Consider the following 26,708-nt stretch of genomic DNA (forward strand, 5'->3'; position numbering starts at 1 on the left):
TTCAGAAATGAGGAGAGTGATTTCTCTAGTGGTTACTACTAGAAGAGAGGGTGAATGGGGCTTCTGGGCTGAAAGGTTTAACAAAATTGGTATACAACTGAAACAATAGCACATTTCTCTTAGTTCAAGCATACTTGAAATATTTTCTAAAACATTAGTGTATGCTCTGGAAATAAGATACAAAATAGCTACAAAAACTAATTATGCTAAGTAAAATCTATGTTTGATCGCCCTGGAAGGGAAGATTCTAAGGTATTCCCCAAATTTCTGCCTCCAGTCAAAACTGACCTGCATAATCTTCTCTTGAGTGTGCACAGAATATGTGCATATAGTGGGAAGGACATGCTGTGATTAAATTATTAATAAAATGACTGTGGGTTAATCAGAACTTATATTATCCTAAGGGGGGATTAACCTAAATAGGCAAGTTTTCAAAAGAAGGTGAAACATCAAAGAATGAAATCACACAAACAGCCGTATTGGAAATTCCTTGAATTGTCAGTTTATTAAAATTACCAATTTAGTGACATCTATTTTGAGTTTCTGGATATTTTTCCTCTGTTTTTACTGAATTTTCTAAATTTTATTTAATGTAATTATTATGATTAAAATACATTTATCATCTAATTTTATTAGTTCTTATGCTTACTCTTATTTTCTTCCATTTCCTTTGGATTTAATTTATAGTTTTCGCTAGCATTTGCATAGGTATCTGTATATTATAATTATGAGAAGTACATAATACATTTATAATATATATGTGTATATACATATTCTATAAGAAAAATACATATATTACACACATATTTGTACACATAATATACATATACATAAGTGTATAACATGTATATAGTATGTACATACGTGTATAATATATGTACACATAGTATATACATAAAATAAAAGTAAAAGTTAAAATTATGTGTGTGTATATAATATATACACATATCTATTATATGTAATTGTAAAATAGTTACATATAATAATTACATGTAAATAATGTAATACATTCTTATTTTACATATAATAAAATAATATAATTTTACAAGTATATTAGATATAATACAAATATATACACACATATAATTATTTACATACTAATGTGCTATTACTTAAATATATAATAATGTGTACTGTGTACACACATGTAATATGTGTCTAATATATGATATATAGTATTTTTTATACATTATACATGACTTGTATAATATATAGTACATATAATGTTTATATATACACTTATAATTATATAATTATTGGGAAATTATATAAATACAACTATATAGGTATTATGTATGTGCATATATTATATATAATTATATGATTATTAATTACATAATTATCTAAGTAATTTATAATTGTATGATTTAATTGTAATTCTATGTGTGTATATATTGTATATACATAATTATAAATAACATGTAATTATTATCAATATATGTGTGTATATAATCATATTTTATAATATCAAATTATATGAATTATATGTATATATTATATATGCACGCATAATTTATATACTTATAATATATGTATATAATTATACCATTATAATTATTTTGTATATTTATATGCATATATAATATATGATGATATAATTATAATTATATTTATTTACAGTTACATAATATAATTATATATAGTTCATATATTACATTTTATATATTATATATTTTACATATATTTAGTACATATACTTTATATATAGTACACATAATATGTATATTTAGTTCATATATTTATATATAGTATATATAATATTACATTTCATATATATTTTGTGAAAATATGTAACATACATAAGTCACATATGTATGTGCATATTACACATTATTAGACACATATTCAATATATAGGTATAATAGATATATATTACACACATGCATTACACACATATATATGTGTGTGATATGTGTATGATTATATATATTTGTCATATATGGAATATGTATAATATATGAAATATAACATTATATGTAAATAATACTATACATAATAATATGTAGCATACAGAGAGTAGATATATCACATATAACATTATATCTAGAGTATATATATTATATATTTTAATTATCATATTTATATATGATACAATATATCATATACCTTTGCAGTCTTCTTACATGAATATATTATGTCATGCTGAGGTTTGGCATATGAGGTACCCTATCACTCAGATAGTAAGCACAGTACCCACTAGTAATTTTTTCAACCCTTGCCTCCATCCTACTTCTTCTGCTCTATTACTCCACATTACCTATTTTTCTTATCTTTACATCTTTAAATACCCAATATTTAGCTCCCACTTATGCAAACATGCAGTATTTGATTTTCTGTTTCTACATTAATTTACTTAGGATGATGGTCGCCAGTATCATCCATGTTGCTTCAAATAACATGATTTTATTCTTTTTTATGGCTGTGTAATGTTCCATGGAGTATATGTACCACGTTTTTAATTGAATTCACTGTTGATGAGCAACTAGCTTGATTCCATGTCTTTGCTATTGCGAATAGTGCTGCAATGAATATATGAGTGCATGTGTCCTATAAAAAGAAATATTTATTTTCTTTTGAGTATATAGCCAGAACCAGTAATATTATTGCTTAGTTGAAAGATAGTTCTAAGTTCTTTGACAAATCTCCAAACTGCTACCCAGAGTGTCTGAACTACTTTACATTCCCATCGACAGTTTATAAGCATTCCCTTTTCTCTGCAGTCTCACCAGCATCTATTATTATTCTTTTTCTTTTTAATAGTAGCCATTCTGACTGCTGTGAGAGAGCTTCTAATTGTGGTTTTAATGTTGCACTTTTCAGGTGATTAGTGATGTTGAGCATTTTCTCATGTTTTTTGTCTCCTTGTACGTTTTTTCCTTTCTTTCTTTTTTTTTTTTTTTGAGAAGTGTCTGTTCATGTCCTTTTCCTACTTTTTACTGGCAAAAGTAATGTGGTGCCTCCAGCTTTGTTCTGTTTGTTTATGATTGCATTGCCTATTTGGGCTTTTTTTTGGTGGGGGGCGGTGTATAAATTTTAAAATAGTTTTTTTTCTAATTCTGTAAAAAATGACATTGGTTGTTTGTTGGGAATAGTGTTGAATCTGTAGATTGCTTCGGGCAGTATGGCTATTTTAATCATATTGATTATTCCAACCCATGAACGTGGAATGTTTTTTCTTTTTTTTTCTTTTTCATTTTTCTTTTTATTTTTTCAGATAAACACATGGATTTATTTAAAAGCCTACAAGCACTACAGAGGAGGGCAGAGTGCTATTACCCAGAGATACTGACCCAGATGGGAATCAGAAAATCCTTCCTTGAGAAAGCAGTATTTTCATCTTTGAACCATTTTTTAAAATTTAATTTAATTTAATTTTAAGTTCCAGGATACATGTGCAGGATGCACAGGTTTGTTACATAGGTAAACGTGGGCCATGGTGGTTTGCTGCACCTATCAACCCATCACCTAGGTATTGAGCCCAGCATGCTTTAGCTTGCCTGGGCAAGATCAAGATGCTAGCAGATTTGGTGTCTGGTGAGAGCCTCCTTCATCATAGACAGCCATCTTTTCACTCTAACCTCATATGCTGGGGCAGTAGTCTCTTTGGGGCCTCTTTAATAAGGGCACTAACCCTATTCATGAGGGTTGCACCCCATGAACCAGTAACCTCCCCAAAACCTCATCTCTATTACCATCACCTTGGGGATGAGCATTTCAACACAGGAATTTGGAAGGAATGTAAACATTCACACCATAGCATAGGGTAATTCCACATTTAATATTTTAAGAAAAACTCAAAATATTTTTCATAAGATCTGTGCCATTTTACATTCCCATCACCGATTTACTACAATCTCACCACTCACCACTAAGACCTGTTTTTTATTTTCATTATAGTCATTTTAGTGGGTATGTAGTTGTATATCACTGTGATTTTGATTTGTATTTCCATGATGGCTAATGACATTGAGCATATTTGCTTGTGTTTATTGGCCTTTCATCTATCTTCATTGGAGAAATGCCTGTTAAGATCCTTTACATATTTTTTAATTGGGTAAAGTTTTATTAAGTTCTAAGAGTTCTTTTTATATCCTACTATATATATTTTATCAGACATAAGATTTGCAAACATTGTACATTGCATATTCAATTTCTCGATGGTGTCCTTTGAAGCAAAATGTTGAAATTTTGAAGTACAATTTATGTATTATTTCTGTGGTTACTAGTGCTTTTGGCATCATCTTTGAGAAAACGTTGCCTAATCCAAAGCCATAAAAATGCATTCCTATGATATTTCTAAAACTGTTATATTTTTTCTTTTCATTTAGCACAATGATCAATTTTCAATTACTTTTAGTCATTATGTGAGAAAAGGGCCCACTCTATCTATTGCATATGGCTATCCAACAGTCTCAGTAACTTATTGAAAAGGCTACTATCTCCCAAATATGTCTTGGCAATCTCGTCAGAAATAAATTGACCATAAGTGTAAAGATTTATTTCCGGGATGTCAGTTCTACTCCATTGTTCTGTATGAATACCCTTATGACAGTACCACATAGTCTAGGTTATTACAGTTTGGGATTAAGTTTAGAAAGTATGAGTCTTTCAGTATTGATTTTCTTCTTAAAGATTGTTTGGCTGTTCTGTGTCTTTTGCATTTCATATAAATTTTAGGATCACCTTGTCAATACTTGAAAAAAAAGCTGAGATTTTATAGTAACTACATTGCCTATGTAGGTCTATTTGAGTATTGCCACCTAATAATAAACATGGGATATTCATGAATATGGGACGTATTTATATATTTCATCTTCTTTAGTTTCTTTAAACAATATTTTGCAGTTCTCTGTTTTATCTTCTTTAGTTTCTTTTGAATAATTTTATTCTTTTTATTCTATTGTAAAAGTATTTGTGCTTCTGTGGTATAAAGCATTCAGTCATCATTAACTGTGATATTAGCTGTGAGGTTTTTACAGGTATCATCGTAAAAACTGAAGAATTTTCCTTCTATTTCTAGTTTCTTGAGTGCTGTTATTACTATTGAGTGTTAAAGTTTTGCAAATGCTTTTTCTGTGTCTATCGAGATGATCACATGCTTTGGGTAATTTGATCTGTTAATATAGTGTGTTATATTAATAGTTTTCATAAATTAAATCAAAGATACATTCTTAGGATAAAACCCATCTAGTCACGTAAAAATATTTTTATATGATATTGGATTCACTATGCAAAATTTTTTCAGGATTCTGTGTCTATATTCAGAAAGAATATTGATCTATATATTGTGCTTGTAATATTACATTGAAAAAAAAGCCAGCTATCTTAAAAAGGAAACACTTTTTTTCACACTAACTTATAAGCTTATTTTGTTTTTATCATGATACAGAGACTATGAAAACTTTCATTGATATAGGAAAATTAATAATCATAATTACAAGGTTTTTTAATGTGGAAAATGCATGCAATTTCTATAGAAAGATGCACTTTTTTTAAAAAGTTACTAAGTCTACATTATAGTACTTTAAAGAAAGATCTCCCTTCTTCAGTGCTGCTATTTTAAATACAGTAAATTTAAAATATATATGTACGGTGGTGTTTGTCTTATATTTGGCTGGCCCATAAACATTATTTAAAATATGTAACATTTTCCATTAGGGTATTATTTTCTAGCCTCTCAACTAAAGTTTATAAACAACTGATTCTGGCGTTGTGTACATTATAATATAAATGAGCATAGGGTACAATATCAAGCCCTTACCATAACTGATCATTAATGCTGAAGAATGTTTTATGTTAGAGAGAATAAAAAAGTTGACTATCATTGAATGGAAAACAGAAACATGATTACACCCAGAAAATAAAGGCAGTAAATGGTTCATTTGCTCTCTTTCCATTTGCGGAATTGTAATAAAAATGCCAAATAGATTGATATTTAGGCAAAAAGCACATTGCAATACAGTTAAGATTACTAGAGGAGATGCATGAATATAGAACATTCCTCTTTGAGTCTGCTTTTCTACTTCAATTTCAAGAGTAGCTGGGTATTTTAATTTCAGTTATAGATACTCATTTAGCTTCTGATTCAAAGAACTCTCTTTTCCGTAAAATAAATGTGAACACTTCTAAGTTATTTTATTTTACCATGCTTTCTTAGATTTTAATCTTAATATTTAAAACAATCACAACATTTGAAAGAAGTTGCAGTCCTGTATATCATGCAAAGTACTGAATGCCTTCCAGTTTACATGTTTTTAAGCTGCTGTAGCAGCAGCTGCATAGGATTTAGCACAACATATGGTGTTGATTCTTTCTCTTTTTTAATGAAAATCTCAATTATAAATCTCTTGCAACAAACTGATGATGAGATGTTTAGCAAAGTTATAACACATATTACTTGATATTTCAAAATGCCACATTTTTTCCCTGTGAGCAAAAGGGTGACAGAATTATGAAGCAGTGTTAAAAGAGAAGAGGAAATAAAATAGAAAGAAAGAATGAGAAAACAAAATGAATAGTGAATGTACCTTAAATTGCATCTCATTAAATGATAAATTTATTTTTATAGGTGAAGTAATTAAGTAGTAATTTTTAGATTTTTCTAAAAATGTAAAAGCAATAAAAATAAAAGTAAGTATGTGTGTGTGTTTTATTAATGAAGATTAGAGAGATAGCACAGCAGCTAAACAGAAACTATAATATTTTAGGAGTTGTAAGAATACTACGTAAAACATGTTTCACATAAAAATGTTAATATGAATTACATAAATTTTTAAATATAGAAAGATTGGCCAAGCGCAATGGCTCACGCCTGTAATCCCAGCACTTCGAGAGGCCGAGGCAGGTGGATCACGGTCAGGAGATCGAGACCATCCTGGCTAACACAGTGAAACCTGTGTCTACTAAAAATACAGAAAATTAGCTGGGCGTGGTAGTGGGTGCCTGTAGTCACAGCTACTCGGGAGGCTGAGGCAGGAAAATGGCATGAACCCGGGAGGTGGCGCTTGCAGTGAGCCAAGATAACGCCATTGAACTCCAGCCTGGGTGACAGAGCGAGACTCTGTCTCAAATCAATCAATCAATCAATCACGATTATATTCTCAGGTAAAATAAAATAAAAGCTTCGTAGACTCTTAGTATACATATTCCAGGAAAAGACCTTGGTGAAGCTTGCCTTTGCCTTTCTTACTCATCAACTCTTATTGAGATGTTCCAGTGACATCCATTCTACAAGTTACCCAATGACTTGATGTGGTTTATAATCTTTTTCTCTCATGGAAGAAATAATTCTGACTAAAATATTTTCCGTAGATTTTTGAAGAGTCTCTATTATTGCACCTGGGATCTTTCCACTTAAAAACAGAAGCAACTTGAGGTATTCCAGTGAAAAATGTATCACTCATAGACAATCTAACAAGAAGAAAACATCCTTTACCTCTACAGTGCTATATTATAGGTGCTTTCAAGAATAATAGGTTTTCCTCATGGGTACATATATGCAGAGAGGCTTGATTCACAAACTAAGTTTTAAGCCTCCCTCACCAACACAAAATCGATATTTTTGTTACCAAAGATATTATCATAACTTATACAGTGGCCCTTCTCATTGGCAATACTTCAGCATTGTCAATGGTATTGTCTTACTTTGTCAATGTCACTTGTAGACTATATATCAGAGATTAGATTTCTTCATATACATTTTCTTAGAGCCAAGCTCTAAGAAATATATTCTTTCAGTCTGAGCTGGAGAAGATTGGGAATAAAAATGTATGTTTTCAGACTAATATTTTCTCTCTACTGTGCCAGTAAACCTTTCTAGGCTCCACTTTCTCTATATTCAGAGTAATCCTCCCTCACCAATTTTCCACTGAAGAAAGAATTTTATGGCCTGGCAGAATTTTCTTCACTCTTATTTAGATGTGTCAAAGTACATCTGACTACTAGAGTTGGCATGATTTGGTCATTCCACTACATATAAGACTAAGAAAGTCTATTTCAGAATCATAGGAAATAAAATATTTGGAGCTAGTAAAGAAGAGTTTTTAAAAAACTCACAAATTAATCTCTTATTGAGTAATGTATTTTTATTCATCTATTTTATTTGTAATAAACAGGACAGATCTCATTATGTGAAGTAATACAGCTTGTAGAATACTTATTGTTAACAGAATTCACAGCACATAGAAATGGCCAGTCACTATCATTATTGTAATTTCCTGATGTGTTCTTTTTGTCTGCTGCACAGGTAAACCCTGTTCTCTGAGACAGCATTATTGCAGTAGAGAAAGAGTTTAATTATTGCAAGGCAGCCAAGTGGAAGAATGCCCAAATTTGTCTCCCTAGGAACTCAGAGGCTAGGGTTTTAATGGATAATTTGGCAGGCAGGGGCTAGGGAATGGGTGCTGCTGATTGGTTGAGGATAACATCATGAGAGTGTGGGAAAAAAAACCTTATAAGCTGAGTCCGTCTCTGGGTGGGGGCCAAAGGACTGGTTGAGTTATGAGTCACAGGTCCAGATGGAATCAGTCTGTCATCAGAATGCAAAAGTCTGAAAGCCATTTCAAAAGACCAATCTTAGATTCTACAGTCGTCATGGTATCTCTCCAAGCAATTGGGGAAGTCACAAATTTTGTGACCTCTGCCTGCATGATTTGGAGCAGGAAGGGATTATAGAAAAGCAAGCTAAGGAAAAATGGCTGGTTATCCTTTAACTACCTATACATTTAGCAGAATTCAGGCCCGTCCCATAATCCTAATCTCATACCTTTCATTAGTTTTACAAAGGTGACTTCAGTCCCTGAGCAAGGAGTGGATTAGTTTTAAGGAGGGGCTATTATCATTCTTGCTTCAAAATTAAACTATAAACTAAATTCCTCCCATTGTTAGTTTGGTCTATGTCCTGGATGAGAAAGGCCAGCCAGCCTGTGAGGCTAGAAGCAAGATGGAGTCAGCCATGCTAGACATTTCTCACTGTCGTAATCTCTGCAAAGGCTGTTTCATTGCTCTGATTACCACTAGCATTATGCTTATCATCAATGAACATAAAAAATGTACAGTTTTATGATGACCTATCTGGAAAAGGGAATGGTATCATGAAAAGCAACAGATCAACAGAGAGAAAATTAGTTAAATATTAACTTAAATCTTGACAATAGGTTTTCAGTAACAACAAAGAAGAAATGTGTTTATAATACAAAGCACACATACTTAACATCATCTTCTCTCATTTGTAATATCTATCAGATCTATCACATGGGACCTTGCTCCAAAGTTCCTATCCCCAATTCCTGAAAATGAGCTCCACAACCCAATCTGGTAGGTATATTTGTGTACATTCCTACTGTTTGTTCTTTCTTACAATGTTTTAGGAACTTTGTAGTTTAGTTATCTGTAACTCCATTATAATTTGAGTTAGTTATCTTATGTATTCCTAATTTGATTTAAATGCCCTACTCCATTTCTTCATTGCCTAAGGCTGATGTTGATCAGACTTAGAGAATCTATATGTGAAATTAGACTGAGTAAAACTCTGTGAATGCTTTTGTTGAGTATTTTTGCTGTTGGCCTAGTTGCTGTCTACATTACCTTTTTTCCATTCCCATACCTTTGTGCTGAATTTGACCTGTTACACTGATAAACACAATTAGTAATTTTAGGCTGCAGAGACTCTATTCCCTTAATGTGCATGCTTGGGGTATAAAATATTAGAACTGTTCTCAAATTTATCCTGCTAAAGTGAAATTTTTTTTGAAAATTTAATGCTATTTATTGTCTAAATTACTTAATTAAAAAACAATGAAAAACAATCACTATATTCCAAGATCTCCAAGTGGATATGTCCTAGTTTAAAAGTTTACTTTTTGGCCGGGCTCAGTGGCTCACACCTGTAATCCCAGCACTTTGAGAGGCTGAGGCGGGTGGATCACGAGGTCAAGAGTTCGAGACCATCCTGGCTAACACGGTGAAACCCTGTCTCTACAAAAAATACAAAAAATTAACTGGGCATGGTGGCAGGTGCCTGTAGTCACAGCTATTCGAGAGGCTAAGGCAGGAGAATGGCGTGAACCCGGGAGGTGGAGCTTGCAGTGAGCCGAGATTGTGCCACTGCACTCCAGGCTGGGCGACAGAGTGAGATTCCATCTTAAAAAAAAAAAAAAAAAAAAAAAAAAAAATTCTTTTTCTCATAGTATATATGGTGGCATTTTTAATATTCTTGACACAATTAGTATAGCATGTACCTCCCAAATTTTACCATTCTATTTCTCTTGCAATATCAGAAAATGGTGCTGCCTTTTGTGTTCTCTGCTTCTCAGCACCCAAAACATATTGACAAAACACAGGCAAGGTGGCCACACTTTTATACTCTAAATAATGGTTTACTCTTAATGAAACCTCTTTTAAAGATCTGCTTTTTTGGTTTTACATGGATTATAATGAACCCTGTAAAGAACTAAACTATAATTATTTTTACATGGTTGCACAATTGTTTGCTTTAGTGAGCAATGACTAATTGTAGTTTTTCTGTTTTCATTTGTGTTTCTTAAATTGTTTTCTAAATTATAAGCCAGGAATCAATCATCTTTGTGTATGTGTTAACAAGAATAATTATTTCTCTTCTTTCTATCTCATGACATAAATTGTGCATATCTTTCAAGTTACTGAATTTGTGGGAAATATATCTATCTCCTTTTAAGTGCTTTTAGTGTGTTTGTATGTGTAAAAAAACCCTTAATATTTTGCAAGTGTACACAGGACTATATTATGACTGGACTCAAATAGCTCACAGACTAGGTTGTACAAATATTGAGTACATTAATGATTCTTCATTAAAAACAATCCTGGAGAAATATAGGAATAGCAACAGGAAATCAGTATTAAGTCTATCATAAGTAAAAAGTAAGGGCATATAAGGTATCAAAAGATATCAGGAACATAATTTAAAAGATTAAAGTGCTTGCAATAACTAAGGATAAAATGCCACATTCGCAATTTAGAAATTGTTACAATTAATATCAAAATTATGATTATTTTGTAGGGCCAGCCTGGAAATACTCTAGGAAGCATAATCCAAAGTTCCTTAATGATAAATGTCACCAGACAAGATAGTTAAATATATTGATTACCAAACTTGTGTCCCAAGAGGTTCTCATTCTGTAGGTTGTCTGGATATCTAGCTATTTATGATTTAGTTTTGACTTCTAGAAAGCTTGAAAATCACTGAGCTGATCCATGTCCCTGGCATATCTTGAGTCTTCTACTCTTCCTCATTTGTACTTAAAGTTTGTGGAACAGAAAATTTGTTACATACAAAATGTTATCCACACTTGATCACCGGGTCCTATTTGTGACTGACAGCTATGTAAACTAATTGACAGAATCTTCAGCTTAATGTGCATAAAGGTCTAGGACAGGACAAGTCGTTAACATGCAAATTCATGCTCTAGTAAAAAGATTGTGATTCAGTTGCTCTCTGGTGGTATCCAGGAATCCATATTTGAAATAAGCACTCTTCCTGATTCTAATGAAAGTGCTGTAAGAATACATACTACAAAGTCCTGCAAAAAATAGATATATTGAAATCACAGCAACTTCTGGGAACCACATCATACTAGAATATCCACCTAAATCTAGGCAAACTCTACAGAAATAATCTTTATATTTGGACTTCCTATCTGTTGCCAATGTATTATCTAAATTTTAGTTTAAATTAAGGACTTTAATGTCACAGGGCACTACCATTATTAATTAGAATTATTTTGAAATTCATCCTATTAAAAAAAACCTCAAAGACAGAACTTCCAGATTATTTAGTCAGAACACAGTTGTTTAAGAATAATGGGAAAAAAAACAGATTTTTTTAAACTTAGGTAAACTGTTTTTAAGGTGCAAGCAAAAGATGATAAAGTTTGCAATTGTGCTTATGTTGTTAACCTATGTATTAGAAACCCATAAAGAAACTCAGATTATGCTTTCCTACAAAAGTCTTAAAATTTTACAATTCACATTTCGTTAGGTAAAATACAGCATTCATTACCATGCATAACAAGATAGAGAATTTAGATTTATATGAAAGCTTTAATGTTGCTGATCTTTTTTGAAGTAAAATGTTATGCACAAGTTTTAAGACAGTTGAATTACTATGCTTCTCACTAATGATTTTTGTAAAATTTTGCATGAATGCGTTATTTCTGAATCTTATTAAATATTTCATTTGCAAGATTTTATTTTAGAATCATAGCTGTCATCTATCTTAATTTTCATGATCCTGAAATACACTTAATGTAGTTCACTTGGTCAAATTTGTATTCTGGCTTATTTTAAATGTTTAATCTTAAACATCAGATTTATTATCATGGTTATTTTAAAATTTGAAAGTGATACATGGAACAATGAAATTACCAATCTTATACTGATTAAAACAAAGGATAAACAAATTAGTAAACATATAAACAAGATTTTTTTCTATATTGGTGTGTCAGTGTTATAAATTACGTAAAATTTGTCAATATGATCAGTTCATTTTTTACTTCAGAAAAAACAGTCCAGTTTAATGAAGAATAACATTACTAGCTTTCTCATAGTGTTATTACTACAATGCAATCAGCGAGTATATTAGAAATTTGGTTAAACGGTGCTGATGTGTATGTGTGAGCATGTGTGTGTGGATGCATGCACACGCTCACATTCAGGGGTGCAGTATATCTATACAAGTTTTAATTAGAAAATTATAAGTTTACATGTAGTTAAATTTGTATAAACAAGTTTCGATTTCTATTTTGGTCTGAGTGCTGTTAATTAAACTATGATCATCTATTGCTGATTAACCAAGTAAAAATGGTAAATAGAAGTCATATTCCTCTTTTTCCAGGTTGGTTTTGCTTACCAACAGTGTGTGTAGAAAAAACAATATTTTGATGAAAGAAAAGAGAAATACTGCACAGTCTAACATTAGTTTTAGAGGGAAGCCTTTATATCTACATCCTCCACATACTTGACAGAAAAAATGCAGCCATCTTAACATTTTAAAGCCTGGGCTTTTTATTTGATTGAGATTAGTAAGGAATTCTGAATTTTATGTTTGTTTACCTGAACACATCAAATTTGATATAATTTTTAAGGAAGTATTTTATCCCATTTCATTTTTAACACTGTCATAGACTATGACATAGTTCATAGTTCATAGACTGTGAGCATTGCCATAGTAAAATGTTGTCTTTTTTGTCAAGAAAACAATTTTTGTTTTGTGAATATTATTTTTATTTCATATTATAAATAATTATGTAAAAATTCATAAATATATAACAATAGTGTTTCTAAAACAAGGTAAATCACAGTTTGTGAAAATTTAAAGATAGATAATGCTATTTACTTATAAAATAGAAAACTGAAAAGTGATGATTATGGCAGTTATTAAAGCTTGGTAGGAATAGGGTTTAACATGATTCATAGAATTGTGCTCCATCTAATGTCAGAGGACATAACTGATGGCTGTGATGACCAGTCTGGAAAAACATCCTAGATGCTTGTCTTGGAGATCAGTTAAACAAATGTCCCTTAGCTATTTAAATTTGCTATTTCAGTTGAAGACAGGTCTTAGAAAAGTGAATTGGTGGACTCTGAAATACGTGAACACACTTTGTGTCTATCCTATTATTGAAGCTAAAAGATAATTACGAATCACAGAAATGGCAGAGGCTTGAAGGGGTCAGGTTAGAAAGACAAGGAGAAAAGTGATGGTCTAATTTTTTTTTAAACAATAGAATGTGTGTTTAAACCCAATTGAGTTATTTAATGAGTAGATTTATCGAAAGGATGGTACACTGTCAGACCACTTCAGCATATTGAATAGCTCAAGGGGAAAACGTTGCAAGGAAGCTTTAATTAATTTCCTTCATCTAATCCTCTCTTAACACTGAACAAGCTTTTGTCACATGCGTCATATTAATTCCAAGGACATAGTAAAAGCCATTTAAAAGCAGTCATAGCCCAATAAGGCTGTTAAGAGATCATTACTAAGTTCTTCATTAAAGTTAATGCATTTAACACTAATACCAGTCAGAAACCACATTCCAGTCCAGCAGTTTTATAAAATATTGATTGCTTTGGTGTGTCCTAATATACTAACATTATATTTTTAAGTAACTCAGTGAGACATATGTCCAGCTTATTTAGTTCTAGTTTGTTAGACATTGCAACTCCTATGACAGCTTGAAATAGCACTATCTCAAGCCTTTGGGGGTATCAGTTTCTATATCTAAAATTGAGTGCCAGCCTTAAAGCTTCTGTATTTCATCTAGCTTTTCTCTCTCAGGTCACAAGTAGTGATAGGAGATTAATGAAGTGACATATTTAAAGAGTTTTATGAATAATAAATATTATTCTTATTCTTCTGTAGAAAAAAATGGAGTCATATGTAGGTTAAGTAACCATTAAAACTGTAATCCTTTAAAAGGATCCATTTACACTGCATTTAACTGCATTCCAAGCACTTACTCCCCTCTACTATTCTTATCTTGTCACTTTGAGTGCCAAAGGTGGGGTGAGAGTAGGTTTCATGTATAAAAATATGCAAATTTTGAGTCACTTAAACTATCTTTTCAAATGCATATCAATATATCAAGTTTAATGCTCAAAGAACAAGTTTTTGTTTACTCTTTGCCAGAAAGCCCTTATTATTGGGATGACCTTTAATATAAAGTGGAAATGAAAAAAACAGGATTGCAGATATTTATTTCCCCAAATGTCTACTGATACACTCTGGCCTGTAAAGGTAGTGTAGAAAGAGCTTCAAAATGTATGTTGAAGAGTACCTGTAGAATGGTCCCCTCTCCAGGGTAGCTGCAGAGACCGGTTTGAAGAGGATGTCACAGCAACATTTTACAATGGCTTACTCTTGTGACGTTCTTCTCTCCACATACCGATAAAAGTTCTCACAAAATATAGCCAGCTGTAGCTTCCTAACATGAATTTTACAGCATTTCAGATACCTCAATTGATTACTTTTTTCCTGTCTGTATAGAGTGTTTTTCGCCTATCCTTCGAAAGAGACTCCTTCTTATCAGCATTTGGTCATATTCGAGCCCCATCAAATCAATCAAAATTCTGAGTAATAGAAAACTTGGTATCAATTATTGAACTATTTTTTCTTTTTTATCAACAAAGTTTGTGAAGTTTATGATTATTAAATTGTACTAACCTTTCTTTTTTACCTTTGTGAGTTTTTCTCTTTCCACCTGCTTTGTAAATATGGGCATTCCTATAGATTTTTTTCTAGCTTATGTTCTATCCTCATTTTACATGTTCTATGCAACAATTTTATCTTCATGTATGTTTTAAGTTGGAATGGTGATATGCAGGCCCTTTCAGCTCAGACTCAACTCTAACTATTGAAACTTAGTTCTAAACCAGGAAGGAGGGGAGTGGTCATGAAAATGAACATAAAGCCTGACAGGTAAACGACTGGTAAACCCATGAATGTCCTGAAGGCATGTGATGGTAAATTAATCCCAGTTACCACGGTTGGAATTGTCCTATCAGCAATAGGAGACAATCTATTGTACCAGCACAAGGTGGTCCGTTGCAATGTATTCAATGAATCTGGGACACTAAAAAGATTACACTTGCATGGAAAAAGTTAGCAAGAAAAAAATTAGTAAGTACGTGCTTTTAACACAAGAAAAATCTTCTGAAGTGGTCTGAGCCCTGGATAGAGAAGGGGAGAAAACTTCTTAAGAAAATTTATGACATCAATCCTGCCTCTTTTTGGGGGGTAGGATTTGGATTTTAAATTTTTATATCCATTATTATTTATTTGTGGGATATAAAAATCAAAACACTTGAACTTACGGATACAGAGAGTAGAAGAATGATGATTACCAGAGGCTGGGAAGGGTAGTGGAGTGTTGACGGGGAAGGTGGAGATGCTTATTAGGTACAAAAAAATAACCAGAAAGAATTAATAAGACCTACTATTTAATAGTCCAACCAGCACTTTGGGAGGCTGAGGTGGGCGAATCAGGAGGTCAGGAGATCGAGACTATCCTAGCTAACATGGTGAAACCCCATCCCTACTAAAAATACAAAAATTAGCTGGGCGTGGCAGCGCGTGCCTGTAATCCCAGCTATTCAAGAGGCTGAGGCAGGAGAATCGCTTGAACCCGGGAAGTGGAGGTGGCAGTGAGCCGAGATCGTGCCACTGCAGTCCAGCCTGGCGAGAGTTAGACTCTGTCAAAAAAACAAAACAAAACAAAACAAAACAAAAGGGCCGGGCGCGGTGGCTCTTGCCTGTAATCCCAGCACTTTCGGAGGCCGACAGTGGTGGATCATGAGGTCAAGATATCGATACCATCCTGGCTATCACGGTGAAACTCTGCCTCTACTAAAAATACAAAAATTAGCCAGGCGTGGTGGCGGGCGCCTGTAGTCCCAGCTACTCCGGAGGCTGAGGCAGGAGAATGGCGTGAACCCGGGAGGTGGAGCTTGCAGTGAGCCGAGATCGCGCCACTGAACTCCAGCCTAGGCTACAGAGCGAGACTCCGTCCAAAAAAAAAAAAAAAAGTACAACAGGGTGGCTATATACAATAAAAACTTAATTGTACAGTTTAAAATAACTAAAAGAATGTAACTGGATTGCTTGTAATATAAAGGATAAATGCTTGAGGTCATGGGTACCCCATTCTCCATTATGTGATGATTACGCATTGCAAGCCTGTATCAAAACTTTTCATGTACCCCAGAAATACATACACCTACTATGTACCCACAAAATTTTTAAAAAATAAATAAAATTACACTATCTATAGAGTCAAAACAATAAAAAGTCAAAAGTTAAAGATAAATCTGGCTGGTATGACTCCAGGATCTAAGCAGAAACAAAGAAAATCTGTTTCATGTTAACTATTCTGATGGATATAAGTAGTAATGTGCCTTTTCCTGAAATCAATGGTAAATATTCATATATTTATTGGTTATTAGACATCTTTGTTTGTACAAAACCTGTTCAAGTCACTTGTTCATTTTGTCCAGGACCTCTTTTCCTAACAAATTTATTGAAATACTTAAATATGTTTTTACATGTACCTTGTAAATGTATGAATGGTAATATATTTTCCCATGCTAAACTTTGCCTTTTTAAACTCTTAATAGTGTCTTTTGATAAGCAAAAAGCCCTTCCTTTATGTAAACTTATACTTTACTTCTCTAGATTAGTGTTTTCTAATTTAAAATCTTTCACACTCATCAGAATTGCTTAAATAAAAAGCCAAGCAGTACTGAATGTTGGCAAGTGTGTGGAGACACTGAACATCTAGTGTAAATGGGCCCAACTATGTTGGAAAAATGTCTGTATTGAACTAAAACTGAACACTTGTATTCCATGTGACCCAGCAAGTCGACTTTTACAGAAGCACTGCCTATATGTAAAAATAGCTATATGTATTTACCTAAAGATATACACACAATGGTTGGTATCAACCCTGAATATAATAGCCCAAAACTAGAAACAACTTAAATGTACATCAACAATAGAATGGATACATGAATTGTGCTGTATTTATACAATGGAATGATGCAACGGAATAAACTGTGTCTACATACGAAAGTTCAAAGTCTGAAGATTTTTTTTCCTTTTGACCAGTAAATTGATTTTTATTATTATTGTTGTCTTTATAGCTCTAAGACTCTTCCTTTATCCTACAAGTACAATAATTTCCCTTCAGATATGTCTTGACATTGATTATTCATTAATGCATCACTGCAGATTCAGGTCTTTCTTTATTTCAATAAATGGATCTTATATTTTGAAGTGTTTCTGCTTTTTTCTTTATTATCTCCTCTTCCTCAACAACAAACATCATTAATAAGTTCAATTTTTTTGTTCCATATATATCTATTATTTCCTCCCAAATAATACACACATCTTTATTTTCCCTATTGTTATTTTCTCAAAACATTCCTATGTTTAACTATGGTTTTAGTCTTTCCTTTTTTTTATTTTTCAGCTTGTAGCATTCTACAGATTTGTTTTTCTTTTCCTTTCGTATTCCTTTCATTCCTGAGTTCTGACAGGACACTTTTTAATGGCTTTTGTTATCTCATTATTTTTATATGAGTCCTTGAACCTCCTATTTGAGCACCTTCTTCAAAGAAAACTATTTTCTTTAATCTCTGCCATAGCATAGAAAACAAATAAGTATCAGATTATTCTCATTTCTTTCTTTTCTCCTGTTTCTTTTTCTTTTTTTTTTTCTTTTTTGAATTTTTTTAGGCAGAGTCTTACTTTGACACCTCAGCTGGAGTGCAGTGGCACCATATTGTCTCTGCAACCTCTGCCTCATGGGTTCAAGTGACTCCCCTGCTTCAGCCTCCAGAGTAGCTGGGATTACAGATGTGTGCCACCACGCCCGCTAATTTTGCATTTTCAGTAGAGATGGTGTTGCACCATGTTGGCCAGCCTGGTTTCGAACTCCTGACCTCAAGTGATCCGCCCGCCTCAGCCTCCCAAAGTTTTGGGATTGCAGTCATGAGCCAGTGTGCCCAGCTATTCTAATTTCTGATTCAATAATTGTGATGTACATTTTTTATGTCTTTTTTTATCTATTCATTATTTTTATTTTTTAAAAAATTGTATTATAAAATATCCATAAACACGTTTCAATTATTGTCAGAGTGATATTCTTTCTAAGCTAGTTATTTGCTAATAACTTTTATATGGGAGGGTTAAGAAAGTCAGCTGGGGAAGCGGGGCTTAGGGACGTTTTCACAGTTTTTTCCTCACACCTCAGACATGAAAAAACATCTCTGTTCTGTATTTCTTTTCCCTTTTTCTGTTTTACACTAGAGTGATATATTTTAGAGTGGTTTGTTTTCATCTGCTTGCTTTCTTGCTAGGTCATTGATACTGTTTTTAAAATTTTTTCTTCATATTTATTTGGGAGGGGGGTACCAGTGATTGATGAGACTATTAATTTAGTAGAGACAAATATTAAAAACTTATCTTCATTGATGCAATGAACTTCATTTCAACCAAGGGGGAATTAATAGAATCTGAAGTAAGAGAGAACATAAGTTTTGCATTTTAAGATTTGGTGTGTCAGAGTGAAGGGATTTTTAATAGGAGATAGAATATTTAATGTGAATATGTTGAAGCTAGTGGGATATAGATGAGGATTGATAAAGTAAGTGACCAATAAATGGCTACATGAATGTGTCAAGAAACCACAACATCAGATACAAATGAAAAATGCTTTGAAATTAGAAAAATGACACACTGAGCTGGAGAGTCCTCGGGAGAATATTATAATAGTTTCTTTATGGTGGCTAAAGTCATATTGTGAAGGTCGTTTTACACTGATTAATTAATTAATTAATGTATTTACTTTATTTATTTAATTATTATATTTTGAATGCCTACTATGTGCCAGGCTAGGAGCTAGGTACACAGCAAAGACCAAAACAGTAAAAAGGTTCCAATCCTCATAGGTTTCCATATACGTAGAGTGAAGAGAGACCTATAAAAAATGAATGGGAGAACATGTAATGTGGAGTCTGTAATTGAGATAAAAAGCAGACAAAACAAATAAGATAAAAATAAGGAAAGAATGATGTAAGCCTGGGGAAGAGATGACAAAGAAAGTAATCATATATTCCTTGGACAACAAGCATTTATTGGATACCTATTATATGTTAGGAATAACACAATTGATAATAGCTAAGAGCTTTCTGTTTAATTCAGTGCTTAAGTTTGAACGGAACTTTAGAACCCATAAAATACATAGAGAGGAATGTTTTCTAGTGATATAAGGTGAACCGTGACAAAATTTCAGTAGAGGAAAGAGTTTAGAGAAGGTGAAAATGCTTAATAATACTTGATACAACAAACATCAAATAAAGTCAGAAATATAAAGTTTCCATTACATTTGGCTATTGGCCCCATTGGTTAAAGCTGCCCAAGAGAGAAAGATAACTGTTTGCATGTGATTGAAGAGCCTGGGTGAGGAAAATTTGAATAAAAGGAGGCAGAATACAGAGACAAACATGAATAAATACATAGTGCGATAGTTGCAGGAGTGCACGGATTTGGGAATTTTGTTGTTGTTATGTTTTACTTACTGTGGAAAGTACTTTATTTTTATATGTAGAGACAGAAGAGTGACTGGAAAGAGAAGTAAAATTGTAGAAGAGAGAATGTCCTAAACCTACAGAAACATTTCAGTACTAAGACAGGAGAGGATAGAACCCAATGCAGAGGCCATGAATATGTTTCCAAAAAAAAAAAAAAAAAAAAAGTGCACCTGTCCTTTGAAACTGAGGACAAGGAAGCAAATAGTTGAGATTTTAAGTAGAAAATTACAATGCGATTGGCAAATCAAATGCCTATGAATCTTATGTCTTTTTGGTCTAGATGATTCTAGTGAAGTGTAAGGCAAGGTTGATGGCTAAGCAAGGAAGAGAGCAGTGACATAGAGGGTACTTCACGGTCATGACGTCTTGGAAGTGCTAATTCATGGGATTCTCATGGGATGAGGAATTTGAATGGGAAGGTAGTTGAAATGATCAGTGAAAATTTAATAGAGAGCCGTGGTCCAAAAAACAGATACTGAGTCAGAAAAAATGGTTTTGAAACACACTTCTCCTACTTACACATTTCATGACTTTGAGTTTCAGATTGAATGATAGTAAAAATAATTTATTTGCCATTAGATTGCTATGAGAATACAATGAAATATTACAGGTAAAATAGACACTATGTCTCAATAAATGCTAATTATTATTTTTTGGTTAGTCAGAAGATTCACAATGACAGGGTAGGAGACTGAAGAGTTTGTTAAAATAGAAAAATAGCAATGGGTTAATGTGCATTTGATATATGTAGATCAAAAATTGGCGTGAAAAGACTGGAAGGATAAGTTATTCTGGTAAAGAAATACTGAAGATTAGCATTTATTATTTAACATATGAAAAAATTATGCCTGATGTCAAGATGTAAAATGTAATACATGTTTTTCATAACATTTAAAATTATTTTGGGGATTCTTAGCAGATTTAGAATGTTTTCACATTCACATTTCTTATTCACTCTTCGGTTAATCTTTATCTACATTTTGCCCTCACAACTCCAATGCATTGCTTTGATATTAGCAATATCTTGTAACAACTTCACATTATGAAATTCCAAAAAAGCTTTTTCTGATTCCTAATTTTATTTGACCTAGCAACAACATTCAATACAATTGAAATTTCCCCTTCCTTTCACACATGTTCCCATCTCTTGACTAGCTTTTGAGCTTGTACACTTTCCTCGCAGTCTTTCTATATCCTTGGCTGCTCCATCTTTATCTTGTAAGCAGACTTGCCTCCTCTCCAGTGATCTAAATATTGAATATAGGTGTCTTCAGTATATAGATGGCATTTAAGTTGTGGATGTGGGTGGCTGCCTTCGAAAAAAGAAGTGTAGATGGAGAACAGAGAAATTCCCAAATCAATATTCTAAAAAAAAATAGATATTTAGAATTGCTGAGAATTTTCTTAGAAAATTATTTCTCAACTGTAACACTGGCTGCCTAAAACAGTAAAAAGAGCCACCTACCTCTATGGCTTCCTTTTTTCCATGGGAAGTAGAATAAATATTATTTCTTTCTGCAAATAAAGCACTTTGATACTCTTTCCATAGTCTCCAATTCAGCCATTATTAAAGAGTCTGCATAAGCCATATTCATTTTTCATGGAACTCCCTAGCCCTGATCTTTTAAATTATTTATTTCAGGACCCCGACCTTATGATCGAATCTTCAACCACACTGCAGAAAATAATTAGATTATTTCCATACTTTGAGCCACCTTTCTTTCCACACATATTGGATGGTTGAGTGCATTATTTACAGCTCTGCCTACTGGATGTGTATCCTACCACCAATGCCCTTTAGGGTCAGTTTAAGAGGAGAGGGGAGTCACTGTTAAGAGACAGCAGTCTATTTTCCATAGCAACAACAGAGCACACCAAACTGTTAACCAGGCCTGAGTTTTTTTTAACTTCTACCAGCCGGTTGTAGGGAACCTTTCATGATTTCACCAAGCGTTATTATCTGCCTGAGGTACACCTAGCACCATCAGACCTGCCAGATTATATGCCCAATTCGTAGGCTGTTGTTCAATGCAGAGCCCTCTCTTGCTCTCTGCTCCACTTAAAACCAGCAACCTTCTAAAACACTGTGTAAAGCGTCAGAGTAGTATCCATAACCCCTCCAAAATCCAAGAGGCCCACTAAATGTTACATCTTTTTATTTTAGTGGCTGGAGGCTCAAAGTACAAAACAAATTTCATAAATTAGGAAAATTACCTGGGGATGGACCACTAGACTCACTTAAAATTCACAAGTGTGGCAGATCAACTAATATTTGAAAGGTTTATATCTTACCCTCTGGTTTGCCTGTATCTTTCTCACCAGGTAAGAGTACATAGAATACATGTAACTTACTACTTCCCTGGTTGAATTAGCAGGATCTATCCTTAACATAGTGGGTCAACATGACGTTTGTAGAATATCAAGATGGTCAAGGTTCTTTTGAACATTATAACAGAGAGCGGGAGAGTTAACAGACCTGTGACAAAAACAATTAAAAGTTTAAGAACTGAGTGGTGGAAGTAGGATAGTCCTTATCAACATCTCTCTCCCTGACCTACAGAGAAATATATGATGTTTCTGTCACCACACACTTAGTCAGTAGGATCGAAAACTTTGTTCATAGAGAAAACAAATTGCACAAGGGGCACTTACCAAAAATCTTGGTCTATCACCTTGCCAATTTAAGTTCTTCCGGCCACTGGGCCAGTAGGAAAAGAAAGGAGATAACCCTAAATGTGTCGTATTGTAACGTCTAAGCTTCTCGCCTAGCCACGCCAAAGAATTGGCGTGGCGGCTGCCCGTGGCAAATGATAGAGACATGGACCGATAGAGAGAAAAAGCTGTAGGCTTTATTCGGCAGAGTGAAAGTACAAAGCCTCCGGTCCCGACCGGGTAGCCACTGTTGGTTTTGGGCGATTGCCTTTTAAACTCTTCAAGGCGGGAAATACCTGCGGCAGGAAGATGTTACCAGAGGAAGAAACAAAGGCAGTAAATTATTTTGTGACATGTCCTAGATTTTGAGGAAAACCGGAATTGCAAGTCAGGTTTTATCTACTTTATGATCTTGCAGCGGCATGGCAAAGGAGACAGGATCTTTTAGGACTTTACAAAGTATGTTTACAAGGAATTGGAATTGGAAGCATAGATATATATAAGGTCGCTGGTCACAGAAAAACGGGCAGTTAACATTCCTTTTAGTTTTAGGGGAGGGGGAAGGGAGAGAGGGAGAGAGGGCGCAGGAAAGCCTACAGCAAAATTTTCGCTCTTTATAGTTTTCTTGGGGAAGAAAACACATGCACAAGTCCTGGAGTTAGGAATATTTTAAGCATATATCTTCAATATTATCCATGCAGGACCGAAGTAAGTCCTGAAGCAGGAAATCAGTGAGTTTCACAGCTTTCTGAGCCCCTACGCAACCCAGGAAGCCCAGACGGCCCCTCCTTTCAGTATCATCAATCAGAGCTTAAGGAGGGCAAGATACTTGAAGTCCAACTCACCAAGAGGATGAAGTTCTCATCATTCCATCTGACGAACAAACGAGAACTAGCCAAGTGCTGGCCAAAGGTAAGTCAAATCTAGAATGACTGATAAAGGAAGAAGATGATAAATATCAGTTTTGGTTCTGGGACCACCTGCAGTAACAACGACTCCATCTTGCTTGCTAACATTTTTTATGTCTCTGGAGGAGACTGAAATTGACAACTACTTTGAAGAACTGAACTTGTTCCTTCTTTTCTGAGAAAGAAGCAAGGGTCTCTTTTTCTAATAACAGCTTTGTGTACCATATAAAGGCATAAGTGCTATTTAATTGGTATGAAGGGTAAACTAACAAAGATTCAGTTAATGTACCACCCAGAATAACTTGGATCTCATTCATTTTCCTGCCTTAGCTGCAGTGACTGACTCTCATCTCTGAACACGAGGAGCGGTCTCAGAGTAGTCATGGAACCAGAAATGGGTCTTAGGCAAGGCCACTATTGTGCCCTCCTAAGCATGAGCTGTAGCAACGTCAGCATCCAGTCCAACTGGGCTAAACTAGGGTCCAGCTGGGAACTTCTGTGCCCCTAGTGGCCCAGATCTGCTGAATTATTTTTCTACAAAGATTTTTATTAATAAGAGACTGGAGATACTACATAGATGCGTCTTTCTCTTCTTCCCTCAAGGAACTGATCTGCTATCTGTGGTTCTGAGTAAACTCATAGACACATCACACGACAGAGAAATCCTATTTGTTTTCTTTGAAACTATGCTCAGTTTAATAAAACCCTACCTTTTATTTTCTGTCCTTTTTTCATATTCTTGCTTTTGTCTGATTTTCATGCCACCAATAAAAGTTAGCATGTAAGAATTACCTCGTGCTCTACTTTCTAGGAAACAAAGGCTAAAATGTAATGTTTATGGGACAAACAGATAAGATAAAATTGATAGCAGGATAAAAGACAATTTAAGCATTTTATAATCCTACTATTAGGCACAAAATTTATACCTTTTAGTTACTAACACTTATGTTCTAGCTCTCATAATATTATTGAAACTATAGGCAGTACTCCAAAAAGCAGAACTACGAGTCTTCACTCTAAAAAAGTCTTTCACAACTATGTTTTCCAAAGACATTTTTTTCCAGTGTGAACAGATGCAACAAATTAATTTTTCCCCCATGCAGAACTATAAAAATATTGCAAATAACCTGTCAGTTTTAACCTTTAAAATGATATTGGCCTTTTAATCTCATAGAGGTAGAAATGCAATAAAGTGTAGCTGCACATAAACTGTATTTTAAAACTCCTCCACAATGATGGATAAAGCAAGAATCAGGAACAGAAAAACTGAGTGTTTCAGTACAGTCGCATATAGGGAGCTCAACAGTGTTTATGGACAATTAATTTTTCTTCGCATCTATAAAGAAAATGTGTATATGTGAAAATCTTGCTATTCTGGGATGTGTAACTAGGTTTTTACACCATGTTCAGCAACAACAAACTCAATTTTTACCTAGTATTAAAATGAGTTTGAAGAGAAGGATAATGTGATAATGAGAAACATTTGAAACAGTGAAAAGTTCATGCCTATTTAAAGGCAGCCTTACATTACATAAAAGCTTATGTAGCAATACCAATGAAAGGGCAATAAAAGAGACTCTTTTATGCTAAATTAGAGATGTATATTATAGATTCCTTTTTCTTAATGCTTTGTCAGAGGATCACCCACAATTATCTCTCCTTCAAGAGAAGGCTCCTATTATGCGTTATCAGCAATTCCAATTTGACACCTCTGTAATTATGACGAGGCTACATACTTTTCCCTCACGTCTTTTGATAGGGACAGAGACTCCAAAGACACCTGTTTAAGCTGCTGAGCCTCCTTTATGTGGCACCAGGTCCAGGACTCTCAGTTCTTGATCAAGTAGCCAGTTACTTCTGGAAGTTAGAGGAATTGTACAGTAATGTGAAAGGTGCTTATAACCTCTTGCTCCCAGTTCCTTAAACTTCAGAATGAAAGTCATGTTCCTACCCACAAATACCTGCTTCTAGCCTCTTTGACATTTTTAATAAACCTTTTTACCAAACAATCAGGGTCATTTTAAGAAGAGGCCTTTGAAACTTGGGATAAAAGACATGGAGTCAATGAGATATATGGTGTTGAGCCCTGTCTAAATGGAAAGACAGGCAGAGACAACTGAATTTTAACTCTATGCAATGTTAGAGTCAGCCAGATAAGGAAATAGGTGAGCCAGACAACTTTCAGGGGTTACCATCTATTAAGGATCCCTATCATATAATTAGAATAATTGAATGTGTTGCCAATTACCTTTTTTATTCTTTTGAAATATGACAAAATGTAATATATACCAAATCTCACCTAAACAGAGTATGTCATTAAAACAATTAACCCTCTGTGCTAGCTCCTATCTCTTATCTTGTCATACACATTTCCTAGTTTCAAGTTGCAAGGTCAAACTGAACTTGATTCTTATACCAATTCCTGGTAAACAAGAGGAGCCAATGAGCACAACCATCTTTAATTTCCAAACTTGCCCAACAAGAATGGTGTATTTAAATGTTTACATTTAAACTCTTACTATGTTTTCTTAGAAAAATACATCAAATAAACTGCACAGAAAAATTAACGGTCAAGTTGAAAAGATTTTCTTAATGTGGACCTAATTAAAAAAACAATAGAAACAACATTTCAAACCTAGCCTGGGACAAGACTTGGAACTATGTCTATGTATGTTATCTCTAAACTTAGTGAGTATGAGTACCTTCTGACACATGTTTTCCATTTGTCAATAATGGATAAATGAAAAATGACAGGCAGTATAAAATAAGCAAAAATGTGACAATATATTTAAACCTTTTATAATATTCATAAAGTGCCATAGTAATTGTATTTATTGAAAATCAATTTATCCATGTTCCCACTAAATAAATGTTGAACAATATTTAAACACCATAAGTTTGAGTCAGAATTTTTAGACTACTGGGCTAAGACAAGGTGTAATGGAAAGTATGTGGCCCGGAAAGCCCATTGCTTATATGAAATATTTCTTGCCAACCTCTATTTCTTCCATGATAGGGTACAACAAA

General features: G+C 33.6%; 1 long non-coding RNA gene and 1 pseudogene across 1 annotated transcript; both read left to right on the forward strand.

Moving 5' to 3' along the window:
- Positions 1-26,708, forward strand: part of LOC134757548 (uncharacterized) — a 373,989-nt pseudogene that overhangs the window by 191,244 nt on the left and 156,037 nt on the right.
- LOC129528134 (uncharacterized) lies at positions 8,627-15,085 on the forward strand. Its single transcript, XR_008673362.2, has 3 exons — positions 8,627-8,784; positions 9,244-9,315; positions 15,020-15,085. It is a non-coding gene; the product is annotated as an uncharacterized lncRNA (long non-coding RNA).

Source organism: Gorilla gorilla, chromosome 19, assembly GCF_029281585.2.
Source record: "Gorilla gorilla gorilla isolate KB3781 chromosome 19, NHGRI_mGorGor1-v2.1_pri, whole genome shotgun sequence".
NCBI lineage: Eukaryota > Metazoa > Chordata > Mammalia > Primates > Hominidae > Gorilla > Gorilla gorilla.